We start from the raw sequence: 26,804 nt of genomic DNA, 5'->3' as shown, positions 1-26,804 counted from the left end.
GGCAGAGCCACTGTGTGAATTAACAACATCCATAAATCAGTAGGTAGAGAAGGCCAGAAATGAATTGGATCAAGCCGAAGAGATCATAACTGCATTTCTTGACTGGCAAGATTCTGATCAAGGGAGAGCAGCAAATTTGCCCAAGATCTTAGAAACACATAAAGATATACTCTTCACAGAATGGCAGTCTCAGATGATGAAAGCAGAGAGGGCGGCTTCAAGATGTAAATCAACTTCCAGCAATCTAGTTGAACTAGTTAACAACACTCTCTACTTATCAAATATGATTTCCCAATGTACACCAGGAAAGTTGACCACAACAAACACATTGGAGCAATCATGTTATCCTGATTTAGAGGAAAAGGGGAGATTAATCGCTAGGATTAACAGTTTAACCTTGGATGCATATTGGCTCTTCTTGATTAAGCCGCATACACAGAGAGCCGCCCTTAAGTGCCTAACAGATGCGATCGGGTATATAATTCCCGATATTCAGGATGCCACCTATGCCGCCCAGCTCAGTTCGCGCCTCGACAAACCTCCTGAAGTAGAGCCAATGCTTGCGATAAGTCAGCTCAGATTCAAAGGCAAGCAGCCTACTTGATGAATCATGCCGCCGATTGCCAGATCGCTGAGGAAAATAGGATCAAGATTTATTGATACCGATTTAGTAGGATTTCAGTTTAATAGATATTTAGGTTAATTTAGTATTTATAGACCCTTTCATTGTTTTGGAAAAGGTCGTAAAGTTTTGTACCAGACTTAAACACTGAAGTTTGCACTATTGTGCTTCAGTCAATATTCTTTTATGAAACTAGACCAGTTGTTCTTAATTCGACAAGGAAGCTTTTTATGCAATTGTGCACTATTGTCTTTGTTGAGAATGTTTTTGTGTTGAAGGAAGAACTACAAGTAGCGATTGATATTGGGAGTGTCAAGCAGCTCATATGGTATTTCTATCTATGTCTGAATTCATTCCTTTCATATGAATTGTTATGTGATTATTCTTGCTATTATTGATTATATGCATGCGCTGTGACATCAGATCTATATTCATTCCACTATTGGATGTTTTATGATGTGCGTTTCTTTTTTAATCATGTATATGTCAATGATATAAATGATAAGTGTGGTAATATCGCTTTAATCTCTTTGCTTAACTATTTAAGCATAGTAATCATGAATGAAATAATGTCCTTGTCTGTTAGATGGAGTCATCTACATGCCTGTTTATAGATAGGGATCATCAAGCGCTGCACTTTAAAGCTCAATAGATTCTCGGGATAGATTATAGTTCTTGTATTCTTGTTAATAGATTTAGTTATTCGCTCACCGCTAGCTTAGTTTATAAATCATCCATTCATCCCATTTATCCACTTTTGGGAAATTGGTCCCATTATCCCCAGTCGGAGCCACTATTCCAAACGGAAAAGGAGTTGTACTAAGGTCCGGACCGGGTGGTTATCCCCGATGTTGTTGCAGCGATTTTCTAGGCATCAACATTTTTGGTGCTAGAAGGAGGGCCTGACTGTGAATGGAAAACAAACCCAAATCTGCAAGCCATTCTAAGAGTAATTCTCCCTCCGAATCCCCTCGAACTTCTCATTCGCATGCTGGTTCTCTAGTATCCAAACAAGAAGAAGAGGAATCAACTACAACTACTCAAATCCATCATGCTCCAGAACAATTAAGTCTTGAATCACCTGAAGTCCAGTCTCTTATTCACAAACTTCAGAGCTTCTCGATTTCACCACAGAAATCTGAGGTATCACAAAGCAGTGCGACTTCGCAGTTCAATTTACCTCACCCTCTCACCAGACTTCAGAGCGAAAAGCTCGGTATTGAACCCACTGAGTTCCCTTTACCCAAAAGGAAAAAGGCGAAAAAATATACCGAAGGATCTGATAGTGAAGAGCTTTCATCCATATCCTCCATTGCATCTTCTCCTCTGCAAAGTCAACCATCCACTCCCCCATTACATATTGTTGTTCACCAGGGATTAGGAGCTTCAGCATCCCAACCTGCTCACTCCTCAATATTATTTCCTTCCCAGACATCTGTAGTCCCGACAGTAGTATCAACCACTACTGCTATTATAATGGCAGATCCATGGACCAGACTTGGTGCAGTCAATATGCCTGCGCCATTGCACCCATTGCCGGATGCTCCTGAAAAATGGCTACCCAAGTTTAATCCAGATGATGGGACCCAGGCTGAGGAACACATCAATAATTTCATGTTGGCAATCAACTTGAAAGGAGTAACAGAACAAGATGTTGTTGTTAGACTTTTTCCTTACACCTTGCAGGGATCAGCAGGATCCTGGTATTTTTCTCTACCCTCTGGTTCCATTACCAGTTGGAACACTTGCCAAGAGCAGTTTCTTACCAAATATGGAGATGATAGGTCTTTGGCTACCCTGATAAATGACCTCTCCAATTTGAGAATAGAGCATAGGGAACCAATTAAGGAATTTAATGCTCGCTTCAATAAACTCCTAAATAAAATCCCTACAGCCTCCAAACCAAGTGAACAAATTCGGAGTGAATGGTATATAACAGCTCTTCCTGCCAATATAGCCATCTTTGTAGATAGAGCCGGGAAACCTACCTTAGCCGATGAAAGAAGTGCTTGCTGTGGAGAAACGTATCAATGCTCTGGAAAAGAAAGCTACCCTGGAAGACAGAAAAGCCAAAAAGGTCTCTTTTAAAGATGACTCAAGAAAGAAAACCTCAAAAGACCCCTATGACATGGAGGGTTTGCAAAAAGTCCTAAAAACTTTATCAAATGAAATGGTTGAAATAAAGAAACAAGTAGCAGAGACATCAACCAAAAGGCCCTTTAGAACTTTTAAGAAAAATGAATCAAAGCCACCAAATGTCATATCTAATGCTGATTCAGAACAAGAGGAAGAGGAAGAGGAATCGATTTCACAAACTAGCGATGAAGAAGAAGTAGTGGAATGTCATGGAATGTGGGATTTTATACTCCCCAACTCCGATACCGATAACGAAGAAGAAGCATTCTCGGTCACTACTAGAAGCAAAAGTACTTCCGAACCTGTTCAGGTAACATCAAAGAAAAGAAGTGCTAGTGCCGCTACAACCAAAGAAAAAACACCTGCAAAGAAAACACCGGCAACAGTTCCCCAAAACCAGCCTTCAACTTCTAAAACTCCTTCAACATCTAAAACATTAGTGGTATCTGATTCAATGGAGTATAACATTGTTGATGACATGAAGAAAACTAAAGCAAACATTACTATGTTTGAACTTAGTAAATTAAAGCATCAGCAGAAATTACTTCTTAAAGAATTGAATGTTGTTCCTTCTACACCTCTTCCCAGTGCAAAAGCTGCTAATGATTCAGGCCAACCTCCTCCAGGAATGGTTGAAGCTACTGATTCAGTTCTGATTGGAGATAGATCAAATTCTCATACTCCACCCTTTCTTCTAACCTATGAGATCTATAACAGAAACCTGCACAACTGTTTAATTGACTCAAGGGCATCGTCTAACATAATGCCAGCTTCAGTTTGTTCTAAACTGAACATTGAACCCCAAAAGTCTGCTATTCATATTGTACAGTTGGACAGGACCAAAGTACAGGTTTTAGGAGAGATTAATTCCGTAACTATTAGGTTATCTGCTGATCCAAGAATAGTACAGAGGATTGATATTCTAATAGCTGATATACCTGAATTTTACGGTTTAATTTTCAGTAGGGATTGGTCTGAGAAACTGCATGGGTATATTTCCACTGATTGGTCACATATGTGGCTTCCCTATAAGGGCAAGCCAAATCAAATAAGGATCGATCGAGAGAAACATATGACCCATACAGTCACAGAATTCGAACAAGAAAACCAGCCGGTAGCATTCAACAACAACATTTTGGGGAATTATTCATCAGAGTCATTCTTTGGCAACTTCGTTGCCCAACCCTCTCCGTTCTCAGTAAACCATTCTACATCTCAGATCGAAATTTTTTCACAAACAGATCAATCAAGATGTTTCAATGATACTGAGAAGTCTGTAAATACAATTGTTAATACTTCTTTTTTTTGGTCTTTATATTTCGATGGGTCCAAGTCTAGCGAGGGCTCAGGAGCAGGATGTATTTTGGTTAGCCCACAAGGAGAAAAGACAATGCTGTCCTGTAGGCTAGAATTTGAATGCACTAACAATACAGCCGAATATGAAGCCTTAGTCCAGGGATTATATAAAGCAATCGGTCTTAAAGTGCAATATCTAAAAGTATTCGGCGATTCTGAAATTATTGTTAAACAGGTGAGGAATGCAATCCATTGTCTTTCAAATCACCTCAAACATTATCAATCTCTAGTACAGGAACTTACCTTGCACTTCTTTGCATTCAACATTTCCTCCATTCCCAGGTCTCAAAACTCGGCAGCCGATCTCCTAGCTAATGTAGCTTCCAAGCTCCTACCTTCTGAAGACTACAGCCCAGATAGATTTTCCGTAGAATTGCTTTTTAGGCCTTCAGTTCCTGACAATGTCACTAATTGGAGAGTATTCAACCATGATGAGGATATTTTACAATTCTTAACTTCTGAAAAGTCCTTTGATAATCAAATCATTGAGGAAGATGAGCATGACTCCCAAATGAGAGAAACACCTCAGGAAAATGCAATTCCTAAGCCTGTGGTAAAGCTGGAGGATCTTTATGATATCAAAGACAGGTTTAAACCTGTAACTAATGCAAAGCTCCAAAGCTCTACCCTAAGGTTTGAATTGATAAATCTAGGTACTGAGCAAGCCCCTCAAAACATTAACTTAGGACTAGGACTTTCCTTGGAAGAGAAGGAGGCATTCATTAGACTGTTAAGGAAAAATAAACAGGTCTTTGCTTGGAAATATGATGATTTGAAGACATATGATACATCTATTATCCAACATACCATTCCAATGCTTCCCGATCAGAAACCGATTCAGCAGAAGTTAAGAAAAATACATCCAAACTTAGAGAGCCAGATAAAATCGGAACTTAACAAACTCTTGAAAGCCAAGATTATTTTTCCTGTCCGACATTCAAACTGGGTCTCTAATATGGTGCCAGTCAGAAAGAAAAATGGCGACATTCGGATCTGTATTGATTTCAGAAATTTGAACAAAGCAAGCTTGAAAGACAATTTCCCATTACCTACTATGGAGCAAATACTTCAATCAGTAGCAGGCTCTGAATTGATGTCCTTTCTAGATGGTTTCTCAGGATATAACCAAGTCCTGGTTCATCCTGATGACCAGCTTAAAACTACATTTAGAACAAAATGGGGAACATATGCATATCAGAAAATGCCTTTCGGACTTATAAATGCAGGAGCGACATTCCAAAGAGCTATGGATATAGCTTTTAGAGGGTTGATTAATAGAACAGTAGTCGTCTATCTAGACGATATTACTGTATTCTCTAAGGAGAGGTATAATCATTTGCATGATCTAAATCAAATCTTTCAACGTTGCAAAAGATATGGTATTTCTCTTAACCCTAAAAAGTCTTTCTTTGCTCTTGATCAAGGGAAGCTCTTGGGTTTTATTGTGTCCAAAGATGGCAATTATATTGATCCTGATCGGATCAAAGAAATCTCTGAAATCCCTTTCCCGCACAATAAAAAATCGATGCAGTCATTTTTAGGCCAGATCAATTTTGTTAAAAGATTTGTTCCAGATTTTTCTCAAATTATTTTACCACTTCAAATAATGATTAAGAAGAATTCAGTCTTTAAGTGGGGATCAGCAGAAAAAGAAGCTTTTGATTTAATCAAGCAATCAATAATCAATGCCCCAGCCTTAAATACTCCAAATTTTTCTAATCATTTTACATTGTATACCATCGCATCCAACTTGTCTTATGCTGCAGTACTCATGCAACTAAATGATCACAATTTGGAAGCACCCATTTCATTTTTTAGCTCAAATCTTCAGGGTGCTGAATTGAATTACTCCGATGTAGAAAAACAAGCCTTTGCTGTATTTAAAGCAGTCAAGCATTATAGACCCTTCCTTTTGAAAACCCACACAAAAGTTATAGTTCCTTTCCCGGCAGTTAGGCAACAATTAATCCAAAAAGAACTGGGTGAAAAAAGGGCAAATTTGGTCACAACGCTTCAAGAATATGACTTAGAAATTAAACCAGCAAAGATTGTTAGGGGTCAAGGTTTTTGCAGGATATTGGCAGGAGCATCCAACATTCCAGAATCAGGCGATACAGATCAAACTGAAGAAATCAACCAGATAAGTGTCACCATTCTGAATCTCAATATGCAGATTTAATCTTTTATTTAAAGAATGGTTATGCACCTCCAAACCTGTCTTACAAAAACAAAAGGGCCATTAGGTTAAAAGCAAAGAATTTCACAATTATTGATGATGTGCTTTTTAAGCAGAATTATGATTCTATTTTATTAAGATGCCTTGAGAAACCTGAAGCCCAAAAGGTTTTGCAGGAGTTACATGATGGACCAGCAGGAGGACATTTTGGAGCTGACACAACAGCTCACAAAATTATTCGTGCTGGATATTATTGGCCCACTCTGTTTAGAGATGCCCACGAATATGTAAGGAAATGCCTCAATTGCCAAACTTCTAGTGGAAGACAACGTAAATCAGCTTTCCCTCTGCAACCAGTCAACATTGAACAACCATTTGAGCAATGGGGATTGGACATCATTGGGGAGATTACTCCACCTTCTTCCAATCAGCATAAGTATATCCTTACTGCTACCGATTATTTTACTAAGTGGGTTGAGGCAATCTCTTTAAAGACAACAAATTCTGAAGCAATCATTGAATTCATAGATCAATTCATCATTACCAGGTTTGGTGTCCCAAATGCTCTTGTTTTTGATAATGCATCTTATTTCTCAGGAATGCTATGTTTGATTTCACTATTAAAAGAGGATTTAAATTAAAGTATTCTGCTAATTACTATCCCCAGGGTAATGGTTTAGCAGAGTCTACTAATAAGAATCTGATCAAAATAATTAAGCGAACTATAGAACAAAATCATAAAAACTGGCACAAATCCTTAATGTTTGCATTATGGGCTGATAGGATAACACAGAAAGCTTCTATAGGATCTTCCCCATTCAATCTCGTGTATGGAAAAGAAGCAGCACTGCCCACAAATCTTGTTCTTCCTTCTCTAGCCCTAATTCAGTTCATTGAGGAAAGTCCTTCCTCTTCTATTCAGTTAAGACATGATCAAATTCTAAAATTAGAAGAGGAAAGAGAAAAAGCTAGGGTTACTCATGCCAAACATCAGCAAATCATCAAAGCAGCTTTTGATTCAGTCTCATCTGGTTCAAAACAATTTCAAGTCGGTGATTTAGTTCTGAAATGGGACAAAGCCCATGAGGATAAGGGAAAACACACCAAGTTCCAGAAGATGTGGCTTGGACCATTTCAGATCTGTGAAAATATAGGCCATTCGACCTTTATATTGCAAGACTTATCAGGTTGAGAGATTCTCTCCCTGTTAATGGCCTTATCTTGAAGAAATTCTTTAATTGAGGAGGTAACCCCTTCTCCTTTTAGTTTGATAGATTTTTGTAGTTTGTAGGATTTGTAGAAAATAATGTTGTAAGGTATCTACTATTGACCTTTGCTGTGTTTGAAAATTTGATCTACAGGAGTACTGTGATATTGACTTTTAAAATAATAGAACTCTTAACCAAAAGGGATAATTTCTAGGAAATTAGGTATCATTGTATTCTGAAACCACATTTCAAGTTTTGTGAACTCCTCTCAAAAGTTTAAAAGTATTGTAAATCATTTTCTGTTTTCAAATTGGTCTCAAAAAGTTATCAATATCAAGATAGAAGCTAATCCAATTTCAGCATCTTCAACTCTTACCCTGTCATCCATTTACTCTTAAGGAGAAGATTGTTCATCCCATTCACTAAAGTTTATGATTACTCAGAGTGTAATTCTAAAATATCTGATATTAAAGATAAGAGGTCTTATTACAAGCCTGCTTACCATGTTCATAGGGAAATAGTTTAACCGACATTACCAATACTGCATACCAAAACAGGGTAATGGATTGAAATTATAAGACAAGTGGTCTCATCACGAGCCAGCTTGTTCGGTTAGATTACTACCAGTGAATGGCATTGTCAATAGCTGGCCACCAAACCAGGACAATGGCTTTTTATCTTATCAATAACAGAAAAAGGAAATGAAATACAAAATATGGAAACATGTTTTGAATTCATTCTGTTAATCACACTCTTAATTGGATGGAACAATGGACAATAGCATGGTTAAAAGGTATCCCTGTCGAAACTATAAACATTTGCTGGCAGCAGAGGCTCTACCTATGACAGAGGAGTTCACTTTAAAAGCTGATTTGGAAAAGTTTTCTGTTTTATCATTATAAACCCATAGAGGCCTATTTAAAACTTAGAATGTATCTATTTTCTTAAAAAAGAGAGGAAATTAGCAAAAATAGATTCATTTTACTTGGAATGCATATATACCTAGTTATATTAGAATTTTCCCCTTTGATTAGAACTCTATTTTGCAAAAGTTTAAGTATTTCTGTGCTTTTCAGAGATAACTGGTTCTTCCAGCGAATCGCCAATTGTTGTGCCCTACAACAACCCCCCATTTCATATCATTTATATTTACAAAATTATTATATGAAATGGGTCCCTTTAGAAGTTAATTGGTATCAATATTGCATTATTTGAAAAAGGTCCGCAAACCAAATGAAGACATTATATAAAACCTTTTGAAAAACCCATTTTTGATCAAATAAAACAATCTTTTATCATTGCGATAAAGCGATCGCAAGATCGCATATCGCAATGACATAGAAAACACAAATAAGTGACATATGGGTTCCCGCCGATGCGATATCGCTATCGGCTATCAGCGATACTCTATACGCAGTCTTAAAGCACCTTAAGCCTTTCACCCCGATGCGATGCGATATCGCAATCGGCAATCGGCAATATCCTATGCACAATAATAAGGCGCCCAGGTCATACCCCCGATGCGATGCGATATCGCAATCGGCAATCGGCGATACACTATCTATGCACATTGTTATGCCCATTCACCCCGATGCGATGCGATTTCGCTATCGGTGGTCGGTGGTATGCTATCCATATGTTTATATAACACCAATTCTCCCGATGCGATGCGATATCGCTATCGGCGATCAGGGTTTCAAAATTGTCAACATAAGGATTTAGGTGTTCCCGACGCCCGATTATGATATAGCGCGGATTTCAAAAAAGTCGTTAAATGGAGGGATATTACGATCCGTTCATATTTAAAGCTTGATCTCTTAAGTAATCGTTCACCTGCACTCAACCGCCAAAATATCCATAGCACGCTTAAGCGGGCCATTCGGCCGAATAATGGTATAATGAGCATTTAAGGGGTGGCAGGTCTTAAGCGGCCATTTAATGTAATTGTAAGATTTTCCCATGGATTGTATCCGCAACCATTTTTAAGAGTTAATCTCTCAGCACGCTTTGATCAATATATCTTTCCCATATTGGATTTTCATTGGCATATCTCTGTGTGACGTTTATTTTCGCCACTGTGCAGAATTCATCCAAAGGAGAAAGCTCAAGCAAAATGGGGAAGAAATCCAAGAAGACCACAGGCGCTTCCGCTACACCAGCTGCAGGACAAGCTGTCGTGGACAAAAAGAAGGGCTTGATATCTGATACTACATGTATGGGTCTCGTCAGAGTTACTTGGCAAGGTACCTACAACCTGATTGAAGCCGAAGAACCAGCAAGGACAATAGTAGAAGCTACTGTGGATTTAACTCGGAAGTCTGAGAGTACTCTCAAGGATTTAGCCGACTCTTTCCTTCACAGGATAGCGGCCAGGGAGCAAATTCTCCCATACACAGACGTAGTGCAGTGGGTGATTGAAGAAATCCCAATCTTGGATAGAACCTTCAGCACCAGAGACGGGAGAATTTTCGGGTCATTCAGGGCGGATGATCTAAGGCAAATGTATCATTTGCCCGAGCCAAAGAAGATATATAATAAGGTGTTCCTGGAGAAATTCACAAACGAAAATGAAGTTGAATCCGAACCCATCCGGGATTGGAGACAAAATCTGGCCAAGAACAAACACGAATCTTCCGGTAAGTACTCGGTTGATTCTCTGGCTTCTCCTTATTGCTATGCTGGAATAATGATGTGTAGATTATGGGGATTGCATGACTCTGTTAATTTTACCATAGAAATGGTTCCTCCAATGGAAGCAACATGCAACAGTGTAATTATGGATTGGGCCACTATCCTCTCTGACAAATTAGCACAAGCTGTGCTTGAGTTTAGAAGCAAGACCCGTATTTCTGAAAGGGTAATTCCCCCATTTTACTACAGTGCCTATATTCTAGATACCCTCTGTTTTAACTCTGAATTCCCCATACTCGGCTGGAGGTGGACTACACAAGACCCCACGCCTATTCATATATATCATCAGAAATTGTGGAAATCTTCTTATAAACATCATCTATACCAAGTTTGTAATGGCTTTATGTTGCCTATTTATTATTCCATTTTCGATAAACCTGCTCCCAAGATTTCCTATCGAGCCGGAATTGATTTAACCGCAATAGGTAGATGGTTTGGAGAGGAGATATTTACCTACATAAGAGTTTTCGGTAGCCAAGCCAGACCTCATGTCCTCCCTTTATACATACTGGATAAACTACTGGCGAGGGAAATTTCTTACCAAATCATTGCTGAGAGTGTTACACAAACACTCAAGAAAAATAAGAAGCAAGGTTGGCCCTCTTTTCCCTTGAGGTGTGGTGTCTATAATCTACATGATCTCAAGCATGCAGAAAAGGAAGCCACAAAGATTCAATCCTTAACTCTGGCGACTCTCCCAAATAGGCAGTTCGATCCAAATAAAGTTGCCTATAATGCACTAGAACAGGCCAAATTGTCAAAGTTTGATCATAAGGAAGATATGTTTGATGACCTGTTCTCTTCAGCTGAGTCAATAAATCAGGTTAAATCATTCGCCAAAGCGAAATATAATGTTGAAGGGTTGACTAAATTTAATAAACTTAGAGAATAGAGGTTGCAAACTCTGCCTCTAGATTTACTAGCAACAACCCCAGCGACATCATCAAGCGAGTGTGGTCGGCAACAGTCAAAGGAACCTCCGGTTATAACAAAGGATCATAAGAAGGAACAGGAGGAAAAGCAAAGGAGAGACCAAGAAGAAAGGCAGAGAAAGGAAAAGGAAGAAAAGCAGAAGAGAGCGCAGGAGGAAAAACAGAGAAGAGAGAAAGAGGAAAAGCAAAAGAAAGACCAAGAAGAAAGGCAAAAGAAAGAACAAGAGGAACAACAAGAGAGAGAGCAGGAAAAAGTGCGGAAGGAGTCCCAAGCCGAAAAGAAAAAACAAACCACCATTGATGTCAATATAGATACTCGTATTGACCCTAAATTGCTCCAGGAATGGAAGAAATTTGACTCTATCATCAGTGGGTTGGAATGTTCAAAGGATACAGACACTTCCAAGACAAACGATACACAGGACATCACTTCACCTCAGGTTCTAAGTGGAACCAACGGCCCACCCATTTCTAAGGATGTTGAGATAATACCAAAGGACCCCTTCGACCAAATCATTCTCCAGGTAGAAGATATTCCTCCCCTGGATGTTTTCTACAGCCCGAGGCATAAAGCAGTGGTAAAACGACAAAGGAAAAGAAGGAAGACTGATCAACCTTCCCTTTTCCCAGAGCAAACTGTTACGGGCAACGTGGTTTGGAAGGAGGAATTTGACCCCTCCAATGACCTGACAAAACTGTCGCAGTATGCGGGAGCGTATTTGGCAGCGACAATCGATAAGGCATCGGAGGTAAGTCTTCTACTGAAAACCAAGGATCAAGAGATTTTCGCATTACAGGCAGAGTTGGCTGAGACAAAGCAAAAGGCAGAGAAGGTAGAGCAGCAATTGTTGACACAACAGCAAGTGAACAGTCAACTAACTCAGCAATTGCAGGCAGAAAAGCAAAGGATCGACCAAAGCGCGATCCAGAAACAGAAGGAATTATCAGAGGCATTGGCACAATTAAGGGCAGCAAATGAGAAAATGATGAAAACAAAGGATGAGCAAATTTCTCAATTGTCATCGCAGCTCGAAAAAATAAAGGGCGCTCCACAAGTGGCTGAATTCAGAACAGAAGCATTACAAATAAACACTACATTAATATCCCAAATTAAGCTCCTGTGTCAACAAATCGCTCAGGCAGAGCCACTGTGTGAATTAACGACATCCATAAATCAGCAGGTAGAGAAGGCCAGAAATGAATTGGATCAAGCCGAAGAGATCATAACTGCATTTCTTGACTGGCAAGATTCTGATGAAGGGAGAGCAGCAAATTTGCCCAGGATCTTAGAAACACATAAAGATATACTCTTCACAGAATGGCAGTCTCAGATGATGAAAGCAGAGAGGGTGGCTTCAAGATGTAAATCAACTTCCAGCAATCTAGTTGAACTAGTTAACAACACTCTCTACTTATCAAATATGATTTCCCAATGTACACTAGGAAAGTTGACCACAACAAACACATTGGAGCAATCATGTTATCCTGATTTAGAGGAAAAGGGGAGATTAATCGCTGGGATTAATAGTTTAACCTTGGACGCATATTGGCTCTTCCTGATTAAGCCACATACACAGAGAGCCGCCCTTAAGTGCCTAACAGATGCGATTGGGTATATAATTCCTGATATTCAGGATGCCACCTATGCTGCCCAGCTCAGTTTGCGCCTCAAAAAACCTCCTGAAGTAGAGCCAATGCTTGCGATAAGTCAGCTCAGATTCAAAGGCAAGCAGCCTACTTGATGAATCATGCCGCAGATTTCCAGATCGCTGAGAAAAATAGGATCAAGATTTATTGATACCGATTTAGTAGGATTTCAGTTTAATAGATATTTAGGTTAATTTAGTATTTATAGACCCTTTCATTGTTTTGGAAAGGGTCGTAAAGTTTTGTACCAGACTTAAAGACTGATGTTTGCACTAGTGTGCTTCAGTCAATATTCTTTTATGAAACTGGACCAGTTGTTCTTAATTCGACAAGGAAGCTTTTTATGCAATTGTGCACTATTGTCTTTGTTGAGAATGTTTTTGCGTTGAAGGAAGAACTACAAGTAGCGATTGATATTGGGAGTGTCAAGCAGCTCATATGGTATTTCTATCCATGTCTGAATTCATTCCTTTCATATGAATTGTTATGTGATTATTCTTGCTATTATTGATTATATGCATGCGCTGTGACAGCAGATCTATATTCATTCCATTATTGGATGTTTTATGATGCGCCTTTCTTTTTTAATCATGTATATGTCAATGATATAAATGATAAGTGTGGTAATATCGCTTTAATCACTTTGCTTAACTATTTAAGCATAGTAATCATGAATGAAATAATGTCCCTGTCTGTTAGATGGAGTCATCTACATGCCTGTTTATAGACACGGATCATCAAGCGCTGCACTTTAAAGCTCAATAGATTCCCGGGATAGATTATAGTTCTTGTATTCTTGTTAATAGATTTAGTTATTCACTCACCGCTAGCTTAGTTTATAAATAATCCATTCATCCCGTTTATCCACTTTTGGGAAACTGGTCCCATTATCGCCAGTCGGAGCCACTATTCCAAACGGAAAAGGAGTTGTACTAAGGTCCGGACCGGGTGGTTATCCCCGATGTTGTTGCAGCGATTTTCTAGGCATCAACAGGTTCTCAACCCATACCCTAGTTTGTATTATTCCCGTAACACAATTGGCGACTCCATTGGGGAATACTTCTGGTACTTCCTAGTTTCGGTTGTTTCTTGCTTGATCTTGGATTTCTTGTTTGGTTTCTTGTCTTTCCAATATATTTGACTTGTCTGCAACCTGGGAAAAAAGTTTGATCTTCTGGATCAGGTCTAATTTTTTATTTTTATTTTTCCTTACTAGCTTTTATATATGTGAGTTTTATTTTACATAGTAGCATATACATGTGCTTTTGTCCAAAGAAACATGTGCTTTTATATACGCATATTTCTTTGAGAACAGTCGCGTATACATGCGTGTATGTCACTGCACAGTCACGTATGCCTAGTTTTTCTTTGAAATTTTCAAATGTTGAGTCTAGTAAAAGGTTTTTCCTAATGTTTCTTGCTTTGTTTAGTCATTGATTACCTCGAAACGTCCTTCTTTTGGAAAATTTTCAGTTTCCTCTATCTCTTTGTGAAAGACCTAGTCAGCCTAGGGTTTTCTTTTTGGTAAGGTGTTGGTTTCTATGTTTCGGTCTAAGGCTTCTCAATTAAGCTCTTGGTTTTTCTGAGCCTTTGGAATAAAGAATTGGTTTCAATTTGTTTATAACCCATCCTTGCATTACTTTGCCTTGCTTTCTTGAAAGTTGGTGTTCTTGGTTTTTTTCTGTTTTTTGGAGAAAGTTTTTCTTGTAACCTTGAAAAGTTTTCTTGGTCTTCTTGAATTCCTTCTTGTTTCTGGATTTTGTGTTATGATATTCAGATAATTTCATTTGCATTTGTAGCCTGTTTTTACTTTAAGTCTCATCATGCTTGTGATATCTGTGGCTTGTGAAGTTTGAGGTTCTTATTCTTGAATTTGATTTTAATGGCTTTAGTATTTTTTGTTTCCTAAAAACTCTTTGTGTCCTTAAAAAGAAAAAGATTAAAACATTGTTTTGTTTCCTTTATTTTTCCTTTTTGGTTTTGTTTTTGGTCTCTTTATCATTTTGAGAAAGGGTGAATTCTTTTCATTAGGTTGAATTCCCTTGATTTTGGGAAGAGTTTATGAGTGATTTTGTTCTTCCTTTTGTCAATTTTGGCCTCTTGATCATTTTGAGAAACACATTTGCTTGTTTTTAGAGTAGTCTTTTGAATCTTGCATTAAGCATTTAGTTTGCATTAGGATAGTTGCACTGTAAGCATTTTTAGTCCTTTTTGTAGATTTTGAATGTGTGAGCATGTGTTTTGAAAATAGAAAAAGAAGTTTTTTCTTTCATAGTTTGCTCGTAGAACCTTGTAGAAATCTCTTTTCGTTTAAGGAAAAAATTTGCATGTGCAGGTAGCCAGGTTTTTTATTGATTTATTTTTCATCCATAACATCATAAAATTGCAGTTCCATCTTACCCCTGACCTAAGAAAATCCATTAAAATCAAGAAATTAATTTAAAATGAACTAGATTTTTTTTGAATTGTCATAGTAACATCAACTAGTCCAGGTCATATGATGGCCTTGGAATAGGTGAGTGGGGACTTAAATCTCCAAGGCCACTTTAAATTTAAAATGTAGAAGTTTATTGAGAGAGTGAAATCCAATGTCGTGAAGTTGACCGGGAAAGCTCTTCTCTTTTGGGAGTCAAGCACAATGGTGAGTGAAGGGAGGAAAGAGAGATACCCCCTCTCCGACTTGTTGGATCCAGACCAAATATTGTTCCGCCCGACTGCCAATACAAACTAGCGACCTTAGTTTCCTTTCCTAGGGACAACATAGGTGACTGTGGGGGGGGGAATACCCGTGGTACCTGAGGTAGACATTGTATCACTCTCATTAGTACTTCTGTAGGGTGCCCTTGTGAAGCTTGGGTACTTGCATCGACATAGGAGTTTGATTGGAGCTCAGCGTAACTATTTCTGTTAACTTCACTCGTAAGCTTGGGCCGTCATTATCCCAAACTATTTTTGGAAGGTCCTTTATATCGCTTTATTTTATTTTGGTGTCTGGCGCTAATCACTTGCAATGGAAATACCTTAAAGTAGCAATTAATTGTAGCTTTAGGGACATTTCAGTGAGTGCTCTTTGCTCCTAGATTGCCATAGCTTTATAATTTTTTGAGTTTTTACAAGTTCTCTTAATAATTAAAAGTGGTTGATCAATCAATTCATCGGTCCACGAGGCTTCGTGGGATCTCACGTACGAGTGTCCAGCATTCTTCTAGAAGGCACAGGAGAAATTATGCTGGTGATTTTCAATTAGTAGCAACAAATGTAGAGAAGATTGTTACTCCGCATCAAGTTATAATTTCATAGGGTAGACCTAGTGAAAGTCGTGATTTAGATAGGGATACTCCTTTCCTTTCTAGGGTCCTCTTCCAGTCAAAAGATGAAGTTGAGGTTGAAGATATTCTTTAGTCACCTGTGACTCCTTCTTCAACTCTTCCTCCTAATTATCCAGACATTCTATTGTATGTTGGGACCCCGATTCACAGGATGGCAAGCCCTGGTTTTTATCGTTATTTTCCTTCGATGGCTATTGTTGGGAGCACTAATCCGGCTATGAGTGCTACTAGTGAGCATACTCCTCTTTCAATTCAAGGAGGATGTACTACTGCTATATCTACTATCACGCCTAGTACTACAATATTTGGCTCTACTTCCATTCCATCTATGAGTGGGGGCAACCAAGCTTTTAATTCCCACACTAGTTCCTTCCCCTTTCAGATGCCTTCTAGTGAAATTCCCTATGTTCCTCTATCCATCCCATCTGTTTTTTCCACAACTATGACTTCTATGTCTAGTGGTTTAGCCCCTTTTCAGGGTTTTCCTTTTGGAAGTGGTCATATACCTCATTCTAATCCTTCTTTAGGATCTATTCTTTCTTCCACTAAAGGTCAAAGTTATAATCCTTTTCAAGGGTGGACTAACCTTGCTTTTAGTGTTTTAGGAACCACGAATTAGTTTTCTTTTGGTCAACAGTAGAACATGCCTTACTCCTTCATAAGTTATTTACAGGCTTTTTCTCCCTTCGCTAATTCATGGAACCCTTACCAAGGGCTCTCCTCTCCGTTTAATACTTTGCTTGGGAGAAATATTCCTGGTTATGGTAACTTTTCGGTAGGAGTTGGTCAAAATTTGAATTTCTCTGGACCACAAGGCTTTCCTTATGGTTCGGTATCTTCTACAAGAAATCCTTAATAACTTGGTGCCTCTACAAACCCATGATATTATTTTCAGAGTGTTGGGAACCCATCTGATAGTGGGTGGAATTCGCAAGCTCCTCCATGCTTACCATTCCTAGAAACCCTAAATTTTCCAGATCTTTTAAAATTGACGAATGATCCCATTTGATATAATCTAGTGTGGTCTCTGGTTCCTAGAAAAATTCCATCAGATATTACAAAATTCGAAGGAAAGTCTAGGGAGGATCTAGTTGACCTTATACCAACATTTCATTTATGGAGTTCATCTAACTCCATAATTGACGATTCAATCAGGTTGATATTATTTCAGTGAAACTTAACTGCAAATGTTGCTAAATAGTATATAGAGCTTAATGGGGTACATTTGAGTCGTTTGGTGAATTGGATACTATGCTTTTGAACCAATTTTAGTTGCCCGTTCGGTATGATGCTAGAACTGAGCTATTGTCTAGTTTCTAATAAGATACGAAAACTCACATTTCTGACCATATTCAGGAATTGTGGAGAAGGAAGATGCTCATCAAAGCATATATTCCTATTGAATATCTTCTCGAATGGTTTTTAAAATATTTATAATGAGAAATTTATAAGGAGGTATTGCTCTCTGGAGTGTTCACCGAAGAACATGTTATATTTAGAGCCCAACAATTAGAACTTATATATTCTCAGTGTGGGATTCTTTAGAATATTTTTCCTGATGCTCCTCGATCTAATATCAATTTAGCTAAACTGAAGCAAGGTCCCCATGCCGACAAGATTGTCAGTTCGATCAATAATAGTACGGATAACCTACTACGTAAATTGCAACAATTGTCTTTACAAACTACTTCAATTCATGCATAGACATCAATGTCTATGCCTACTCAACCTTCAACTATTAATGTTGTGCAATCTTCCAACCCCTAAGGGAATCAACAATCCGATGGGAAGAAGAAGGGACGAGGTAAGAATAATGATAAGGATGGGAAGGGTAAAGGAAAGAAACCCAGTAATAATACTGGGGAGGGTAAAAATGAGTCTAAAAAGAAAGTTAACTTTCCTTTCAAATTACTCCATGGAGATAATTTAACTCATATTTTCCCTAAGATTCACGATTCTCAGCACTTGTTAGTGCAACAACGTTCTTCTAGATCCCACGTAGTTCTAACTAACCTTTTTCCCCAAAGGCAGCAAATGTTTGCTGGTGCGAATGCTAGTGCTGGAAACCCCACAGGGGGGAATCAAGAGGGGGAAATCCATCAAATGTATATATGATGATTTCCCATGTCAATGTTGCTACAAGATCACATGATTATGGTGAACCAAAATCCTCTAGGGCTAAGGCCGCTATTAATGTTCCAGAGCCACTCCATATTGAGGGGCCCGCCGTTGTGTCTATACCTCAAATTTCGAAAGGCTTTGCAAAACATTCGACGATTAACCCTAATGCAAGGGATTCCCAGAAATACTCGATTTTTGAATATCTATCCTAAATCCCTTATGAAATGACTGTGTTAGAGGTACTCTAGTCATGTCCAACACAAAGGAGTGTGTTGCTCACTGTGATCGGGGATACAGATCTCAAAAACTGTCTTATTGTTACATTTGACATGTCAAACATTAATAAGAGACTACCTCATCACATGGCTATCCAAATTAAATATACATATCGAAATATCAATATCTTTCGAACTGTAGCTAATGAGTGATCCAAGTGGCTCTAGAGACACACATGGGACAAAGAGGACTCAGGAAAGCTCAAAAATCAAAGTGTTTGGATTATTCTCAAACTAGGACTAGAGCATAGATATCATCATCCTAATTGTAGTGGTGCAGATGGTTCATCAATCCGAGTCTGTATGCGAAAGTTACAAGAAGTCAAAGTTTGGTTGAATTTTTGCTGACTGGGTAGGCCTAAGGAGGCCACAATTTGGACAGAACCTAGCCACTAGATTCTGACCAACCTGGGCTAGATTCTAGGTGAATTTGTGGCAAAATCCAAATTTTCAAAAGGTTCAATTGTTATTAATAAAAAAATATATAAAAAAAGGGTGGTGGTGGGCAACCACCCCCAACACCCATGCCTCTTCACCATACTATATATTAAGGTGAGGTCGACAGGAGTTGAACCCACCCGGCCACGTGGGTTGGACCCCACCAGGTGGCCTCATATGAAGTCAAAACAACCAACACGTACCAACAAACAAATGACGCTCCAAAATTGAATACGACCCGCATTTAATGTTAAACAGACTGCGAAGGGTATGGGGTAGGTTGCCCAATGTAGACCCAACCCCCATCCAAATACAAATCCTCTTAAGAAAAAAAAATAACCATAATGTATAAAATGGGAGGGGCAGGGTTTGACCACCTGACCCCTCCTCAACAAACTACCAAAGTTACCACTATGCAAAACTCCTTTCATTGGGTAATCTGCCCTCCAAACCTTAAATGAACCTTTATTTGGATAGTGTGAGGGGATGAAGGAGGAGCCAGGAGCGGGCACAGATTTCGAGGAGGAAGAGGAAGTACACATAGTTCAAGGCAACATCTTGCAGGATGGCCGAATTTTCACTTTGTCAGGTTTTGACAAATTTTATATGGTTTCAGCACTTCTCAATGCCACGAATGCAATGGCACTGTCCATTTCTCCATCAACATTCTGCATTTTTTGGCCATTTTTCAGTATGTAGGTGGAACCATGACTGCTACAAAAACAAGGTGCGGAACCATGATCTTTGAAATTTTCCTATGGAGGTAATTTTTCTCCATGTCAGAATACAGTCAAGTTTATAGTCATTTTTCATGGTTTTCTGTAGGGATCGCAATGGCCAGGTCATATTTGCCTTTGGAGTTGCAGATTTCCAGTCCAACTATGGAGGAGAATCTTTGAGGAATTTAGGGGGGATCTAAAAGATTCCTTGAGCCCCAAATTCTCAATTTCTTAGAATTCAAAAATTGGACAATCAATTTTGCATTATTTGACGCCACAAATCTGATGGTGCATTCAGATTTCCCATTTTCTCATTTTATTTTCCAGCCACTTTTCTAAGTGGAATGCAGGTGTCAGCATTTATGTGTGAGCATCCATTTCCATGCAATTGATGTCGTGAGATTGATGGCATGAACAACTTCAACAGTTTGACATCTGCTTCTTCAGATGACCCCTAGATGTGAGGTATATGCAGTTTTTTCATGTACTTCTTTTGCTATGCATTGTGCTACACAAATCCCTGTTTGATGTTTGATGTGGGATCTTGTTTTCATACTTGTTTCATGATTCCTTCTTGATGTGATATGGAATCACCAGTGTGATTTACTTGTTTTCATGATTCTTTATGTTGTATTTGAAGATCCCTTTGTTGTATGTTCATGGGATACTCATGTTTTTGCCATGCATGTTTGCATTGAGACCCCTTTTATGCCAGGTTGGCAGGATGATCATCATGCATGAGTTTGTGTCATACTGATAGGAGTCCTTTTGACTGAGAGTTTATGTAGCGGAAAATCTCTTGGAGCCACTCCTGTGTGACGACACTTTCCTTGTATGATAGCGACATCACCTTTATGTACATCATCACTATTGATAGCACTTAATGCAGCGGCCTACACCATATTGACACCGCAGCTTGGAGATGTAGTCCCTTCTGGATGAACTCCATTATCAACGTCTTATGTTTTCGTGTGCTGATGATTTCCATGTTCCTCTTCTTTACAGCATGCACATGTATTCATTTATGTTTCTTTTAAAAATGCAATGTATTACATCACAAAAGTAAAAGGTCTTGGAAGGGTCCTTTATCACACCTGGACTAGATTAATGATCTGATATTCACCCTCTGAGTGACATCAGTTAAAGATTTATTGTTTAAAGGTATTATAGACTCATGTGCTGGTGTATGTTCTATGTTATTGAAGCAACAGATCGATCAGATTGCCAATACACAGACAATAAAATGGAAAGACGACAAAGAAGTATAGTAAGCAAACACAAAGACACAAGAAATTAATAAGGAGTTCACCCTATTCTCGAGGGCTACATCTCCGGTCCAGCTTACAGTGGTGGCCTTGTTTTATTGTGCCTTTCAACAGAGGATTATAATACAGGGACTCAATGTGAGTTCTCCTGAAGTAGGTTTTGCTTGGTAGGGTGGTTCTTGGATTCCCCAAGCCACTGGAGTGCACAGACTCTTCTTCTTCCTACCAGCTTTGTGACCTTCTAGTCTACAGTGGAAAGAGACAAATGTGATGCTTAGTTCATATAGATTCCTCTAATGGATGGCTTGAATCTCTCAAGCTCTCTGGCGCTTGATGTTGCCACTGGTAAGCTCGGCCCTCTGTCTTCTTTCTGCTTTGCCTTACTTCCTTCTTTCTCTAGTTTTCGTCTCTCTGTGTTTAGTCCTCCTCTCGGGGTTCACTAACTGACTTACCTCGACAAACTATCTCAATAATTATCTTCTTCTATCTCTGTTCATGGCATTGAAGCCATCTGTTTCCATGTCTATTCAGTTCCTCTTCTACCTCTGTCGATTCACCTTCTACAACTGCACTTGGAGTTCCCTGTTCGGCGTTATCATCAGCGCTTAGGGAGTGGCCACATGTCCTCCTCTAAACGGCACTAGCATGCTTCATCGGTTCGTTTCTTCTGTTACGTCGTGGATGCGTTCTTCTTCCACCATGGCGGTCAAACAGATTCCAAATCCTTTAAAAACGCAGTGTATTCCTTCATCGATTCTGCTTCCTCCATCGGGCACGATCTCAGCCATCTGATATGGGGCCTTTATATCTGATGCCATACGCATGTTTCATGTGGTTGACTTGCTCGACCGATAGCGCGACATCAATGGTGGTTTTATCTTACCTCTGCTTGCCACGCATCAATCGATGTATGGAATTTCTCCACTCTTGTCCAAAACCTCTTACCGTTTGAGGGCACCCTGATCAAAAACATCAGTTTCTAGAGCGCGGGTCCCACCTTTGTACTTTCAGTGCTTTTTCCTTTCCGCCTACGGTTCTCCAGTTTCCCATGCGTCCGTGTGCTCAGGTTTCCTCCTTCATAGCCCTGTTCGCCCAGCGATGCACGATTAGCGATTAATTACGCATCAAAAATCACCTTATTTTCCCGATCTGGGGCTTCCAGGGGTTACTTTGACCTCCTACGTAGTCTCCAAGGGCCTCGGTCAGTGTGCTTTGACTGAGGTCCTCATTGTTCCATGCTGGCTACCATTGCCACTAGTTCAAGGTGTTTTTGATCACTATTTTGGATTCTTTAGAGATTTGTTCCGACCTGATATAGTCATGGTTCTTTGATAGTCTTCTATGAATCCAATTCGGATCACGACCTTCCCATTAAAAAATCTTTTGGACCACCAAACATTGGTTTTCAAGCATCGACTAAGTGAGGGCATTACTTTCTCACTTGTCCAATCTCAATCTACTTTGCACTGCTTGGCTTCGAACCTTTGAGCCCAATCCTAAGGTACTCAACATCCCCCCTACGCATTGTCCTCACCTTCCTATCCAACATTGTGTCTTCTTGCAATTCATTAAGGTATTCAAGTAGCAGGTCATTAATAGAAGGCAATTGACTTTGCTCTTCAGGGTCCTCAATCATTGAAGGTTCAAACAATCTCAAGCAATCTGCATTTATGACTGATTAGATGTGCATGTAAGCTGGTAAATCAAGGTGAAAAGCATTTTCCCCAATCTTCTCAATTATCCTAAAAGGTCCATACCTGATAGGATTTAGCTTTTTACCTTCACCTTGCATCCTATCGTTGCTGATATATAGCTAGACTCTTCAACTTGAAAACTATGCTCCATCCGATGCTTGTCATGCCTAGCCTTGTACTTGGCTTGGGTTTTTTCCAACTGTTCCTGTATTGCCTGGTGGATCTCCTAGATCTATTCAATGAACCTAGTTGCCTTTTCCACCTCACTGTGTCCATCAACCATGGTATCTTTACCAAAGAAAAAATCCAAACGTGACCTTGGCTTGAAACCAAAACAGGTCTCAAAAGGAGATCTTTATATAGAAGAGTGTTTGGCTCTGTTGTAGGCATGCTGCACATAACACAAGTGTTCATCCAATAGCTTAGGATGTTTGCTGCAATATCCTCTCAGTAACTCGATCACTGTCATGTTCACTACTTCTGTCTGGCCATCTGTTTGTGGATGAAAAGATGTGCTTGTCTTCAGTTTGGTGTCCATCATGTCCCACAGAATCAACCAAAACTTCCCCACAAATCGGGTGTCTCGATCAGATACAATGGAAGTGGGTAATCCAAAATGAACCCATACATGCTCAAAGAACAATTTTACAGTTTGTTTAGTTGTAATATGTTTACTACAAGGTATTAAAATACACATTTTGTTGAACCTATCCACAACAACATATAGATAATCATGATCTTTCCTAGACTTAGGCAATCCTCCAAAAAAATCCATGGAAACACTTTCCCAAGGGTGAGAAGGAACTGGAAATGGAGTGTACAAGCCTAGTTTTCTATTACTGGGCTTGCTTTTAGCACACATGGCACACCCTCTTACATATCTAGAAACTGTCTCATTCATTTTCGGCCAATAGCAGAACCTTTGCAGCTGTGCAACTGTTTTACTTACCCAAAAGTGATCTGATATCAGAGAAGTGTGTGCTTCCCTAATTATCTTTATCCTCTCAGTTTGTGGAATGCAAAGTTTCCCATAATTATATAAGAGTCGGTCCTTCACATGATAGTCCAGTTCTTCTACTCTTTTGCCTTGACTCAAAGTTGCATATACATCTTTAAAATCCATATCGTGAGCATATTGTTCTATGTAGCTTTCATGTAGCACATAATTATGCTTAAGTATGGTAGATGCATTTATAATGGGTCTAGATAACATGTCTGCAACCTTGTTAAGTATGCCCTTTTTATATCTAATGACTAAATGAAAATGTTGTAGAAAACCCATCCATCTATAATGTCTTGATTGCTGCAACTTAGTTTGGGAGTGTAGATATTGAAGTGGTTGATGATCAATATGTATTACTGTCTCTTTGTCCATTAAGTAATGTTTCCACTTTTTCACACTTTGAACTAATGCATATAATTCCTTATCATATGTAGGATAGTTAACTACTGTAGGATTAAAAGTCTCAGAATGATAACATATGGGTTTACCGTGCTGTGTCAACACTGCTCCCATGGCATAGTCACTTGCATCAGTTTGGATCTCAAATGGTTTTTGTAGATCTGGCAGTGCTAGTATAGGTGCTGTACTAATTTTTTCTTTGAAGGTGTCGAACACTTTCTAATGTTTGCCTCCCCACTAAAACACCTTATTCAATCTTGTTAAAGCATGTAAGGGAGCTGCAATCAAGGAGAAGTTAGAAGTGAACTTCCTCCAATATTGTGCTTCTCCTAAGAAGCTTCTCAATTCTGTAGCAGACCTGGGTTTAGGCCAGTCCACAATGACTGCCACTTTAGAGGGATCTATTTTCAATTCACCTCCTCCTACTATATGACACAAGTAGTTTAGAGATGTTTTGGCAAATTCACATTTTGAGAGTTCAACATAAAGTTTTTCTCTTTTGAAAACATCTAATATTTGCTTAACATGCTTTAAATGTTCTTCCCACATTTTACTAAAAATCAAAATGTCATCTAGGTACAGCTATCACCTTCTACAGCTGCACTTGGAGTTCCCTGTTCGGCGTTATCATCAGCACTTAGGGAGTGGCCACATGTCCTCCTCTAAATGGCGCCAGCATTCTTCGTCGATTCGTTTCTTCTGTTACGTCGTGGATGCGTTCTTCGTCCACCATGGCGGTCAAACAGATTCCAAATCCTTTAAAAACGCAGCATATTCCTTCATCGATTCTGCTTCCTCCATCAGGCATGATCTCAGCCATACGATATGGGGCCTCTAGATCTGACGCCATACGCATGTTTCACGTGGTTGCCTTGCTCGACCGATAGCGCGAGATCAATGGTGGTTTTCTCTCACCTCCGTTTGCCACGTGTCAATCGATGTATGGAATTGCTCTGCTCTTGTTCAAAACCTCTTACCATTTGAGGGCACCACGATAAAAAATGTCAGTTTCCAGAGTGCGGGTCCCACCATTTTACTTTCAGTGCTTTTTCCTTTCCGCATGCGGTTCTCTAGCTTCCCATGCGTCCGTGTGCTCAGGTTTCCTCCTTCATGGCCCTGTTCACCCAGCGATGCATGATTAGTGATTAATTACGCATCAAAAATCACCTTATTTTCCCAATCTGGGGCTTCGAGGGGTTACTTTGACCTCCTACGTAGTCTCCATGGGCCTCGGTCAGTGCGCTTTGACTGAGGTCCTCATTGTTCCATGCTGGCTACCATTGCCACTAGTTCAGGGTGTTTTTGATCACTATTTTGGATTCTTTAGAGATTTGTTCCGACCTGATATAGTCATGGTTCTTTGATAGTCTTCTATGAATCCAATTCAGATCACGACCTTCCCACTAAAAAAGCTTTTGGACCACCAAAAGTTGGTTTTCAAGCATCGACTAAGTGAGGGTATTACTTTCTCACTTGTCCAATCTCAACCTACTTTGCACTGCTTGGCTTCGAACCTTTGAGCCCAATCCTAAGGTACTCAACATCCCCCCTACGCATTGTCCTCACCTTCCTATCCATCATTGTGTCTTCCTGCAATTCATTGAGGTATTCAGGTAGCAGGTCATCAATAGAAGGCAATTGGCTTTGCTCTTCAGGGTCCTCAATCATTGAAGGTTCAAACAATCTCAAGCAATCTGCATTTATGACTGATTAGATGTGCATGTAAGCTTGTAAATCAAGGTGAAAAGCATTTTCCCCAATATTTTCAAGTATCCAAAAAGGTCCATACCTGATAGGCTTTAGCTTTTTACCTTCACCTTGCATCCTGTCCTTGCTGATATGTAGCTAGATTTGGTCTTCAACTTGAAAACTATGCTCCATCTAATGCTTGTCACGCCTAGCCTTGTACTTGGCTTGGCTCTTTTCCAACTATTCCTGTTTTGCCTGGTGGATCTCCTGGATCTATTCAATGAACCTAGTTTCCTTGTCTACCTCACTATGTCCATCAACTATGGTATCTTTACCAAAGAAAAAATCCAAACGTGACCTTGGTGTGAAACCAAAATAGGTCTCAAAAGGAGATCTCTATGTAGAAGAGTGTTTGGATCTGTTGTAGGCATGCTGCACATAACACAAGTGTTCATCCCATAGCTTAGGATGTTTGCTGCAATATCCTCTCAGTAACTCAATCACTGTCCTTTTCACTACTTCTGTCTGGCCATCTGTTTGTGGATGAAAAGATGTGCTTTTCTTCAGTTTGGTGTCCATCAGGTCCCACAGACTCAACCAAAACTTCCCCACAAATCGGGTGTCTCGATCAGATACAATGGAAGTGGGTAATCCAAAATGAACCCATACATGCTCAAAGAACAATTTTGCAGTTTGTTCAGTTGTAATATGTTTACTACAAGGTATTAAAATACACATTTTGTTGAGCCTATCCACAAAAACATATAGATAATCATGACCTTTCCTAGACTTAGGCAGTCCTCCAAAAAAATCCATGGAAACACTTTCCCAAGGGTGAGAAGGAACTGGCAATGGAGTGTACAAGCCTAGTTTTCTATTACTGGGCTTGCTTTTAGCACACATGGCACACCCTCTTACATATCTAGAAACTGTCTCATTCATTTTCAGCCAATAGCAGAACCTTTGCAGCTGTGCAACTGTTTTACTTACCCAAAAGTGATCTGATATCAGAGAAGTGTGTGATTCCCTAATTATCTTTATCCTCTCAGTTGTGGAATGCAAAGTTTCCCATAATGATATAAGAGTCGGTCCTTCACATGATAG

Source organism: Pinus tabuliformis, chromosome 1_1, assembly GCF_031772625.1.
Source record: "Pinus tabuliformis cultivar Carrire ecotype Pingquan chromosome 1_1, CPIR1, whole genome shotgun sequence".
Classification (NCBI taxonomy): domain Eukaryota; kingdom Viridiplantae; phylum Streptophyta; class Pinopsida; order Pinales; family Pinaceae; genus Pinus; species Pinus tabuliformis.
Note: the sequence above shows the minus strand (reverse complement) of the source record.